This window comes from Crocodylus porosus, unplaced genomic scaffold, assembly GCF_001723895.1.
Source record: "Crocodylus porosus isolate Cpor-Errol unplaced genomic scaffold, CroPor_comp1, whole genome shotgun sequence".
NCBI classification, from domain to species: Eukaryota; Metazoa; Chordata; order Crocodylia; family Crocodylidae; genus Crocodylus; species Crocodylus porosus.
In genome coordinates, this window is record NW_017728886.1 from 263767876 (window position 1) to 263769667 (window position 1792).

The following is a 1792-nucleotide window of genomic DNA, read 5'->3' on the forward strand; positions in this document are numbered from 1 at the left end:
GCCTCACGGCCCGAGGCAACCGCCGCCCGCGCAGGGCAGGGGTCGAGCGGCCCCTGCCTCTCCCTCCGGGGCAGGAAGTTTCTCCTTGCGCCCAGGCTGAGCCCGACGGTGCGGGTCGCAGCCTGGGGGGGGGGTGCCCGCAGGGCCACAGCCACCCCCCGCCGCTCACCCCGCCTGCCTGCAGGGGCCCGGCTGTTCTCTCAGGGGCCAGTTCCTCGCCAAGTGCCTCGTGGCGTCATCGAGGGGCTCCCGGGGCCAGCTGTGGCCCCGCTGCGCGAGGCAGGAGCGCCCCACACAAACCCGCCGTCTAGCCTCTCACCACCGCGCCAGACGTGACGCCCGCGCCCGCCACAGGGAACGGAGGGCCACGGCCTCCAGCATCCTCGCCCTGCAACGGGCGTTAAAGTACGCTGGAAAAATCCCAGAAAGGGGAACGTATACGGAGGAAGGCAAAAAACCCCCTCCTAGTCCGCACCAATCTGTCCCCAGGGTAAAATTCCCTCCTGGCCCCGAATACGGCGATGGGCCTGACCCCGAGCGGAGGAGCAAGACCCTGTAGCCAGCACGCGCCAGGCTCCTGGCACCAGACTGAGTGCTGCGTAACTAAATTCGGGCCCTGTCCAAACCCAGCACCCCTACCCTCGACTATGGATACCAGCGATTTAAGGAGGGGCGGGATGAGTGTACGGTGCCAACAGCACAAGATCGCAGCGAAGCAAAATCTCCTCTCGTGTCAGCCGAGCAGATTGTGCACTGCCAAACTCATAGTAACAACCTATATGCCGGCAAGGATTCCCAGATGCAAGAAGGGGCGTCTAGCCACCGACTGAAGAAATCAAAGGAAATGCTTGGTTTCCCGTCAGCCCCATTTTAAAAATAGCAGCTTGATTAACGCTGCCCATTTCTGATTCTCCAGGGGGAGAGGAAGAGGGGAAGGATCTATAAATAGTTTACAACACAGAGAATCCTATAGCAAAGTTGCTGGGAAGATCAATAGCCTGATTCAAGGAGGGCTCCAAATTACATCTCAGGGGATAGAGGTGCTGAACTGAATTGATAAATGAGTTGCAAATGCTGTGTGTGTTGTGTGTATCTAATTAACGCTGGGTGGCTGGGATCAATAGCAAGGAAGGAGCGAGGCTAAAAATAGAACTCAGGCAGGGATTGCAACCTGCGGGCAACAGCTTGGATGAAAATGTCCCCCTGAGTAATTAACCTTTAGCTGGAAAATGATGTTTAGCGGTGGGCCGAAGCGTGTCCTGCAAGCAGCCTGGAGCCAAGGGGGGCTCCGCGGTACAGTACAATGTGTACAAGCTGGGAGGTTAATGCCTGCTTTGTGCCTAGGGAACACACACACACACACACACACACACACACACACACACACACACAGAGCCTGGCTCTAATCTTCCCTCAGTTCAGGCTGAAACATCAGACTCGGGAGCCGGCACAGTTTTGCGGAGAAATGTCTAAGTGCTAATACTTTGGTGGTGTTTTGGGAGCAGGAAAGAGTCCTCCCTCTTGCTAGGCATTTGTAAGGCCCCCGTCACTGTATTGTAAGAGTGCCTCAATAAAGCCATGACCACATTTTAATATTTCTTTCCTTCTTCCAGAACCCCAGTGCTTGGGATTTTCTTATTAGCTGCCATTATTTCTGTCTCTATGCATTTCTAATATTTGCTCATTTAGTGAATTTGGAAACTGAATCCAGACTGGAACCAGGAGGGAAATAATATCCCAAGTGGAGTCTCCCATGCAGAAGAGCAGGATCTCTCTTACCTTCTGGCTTTGG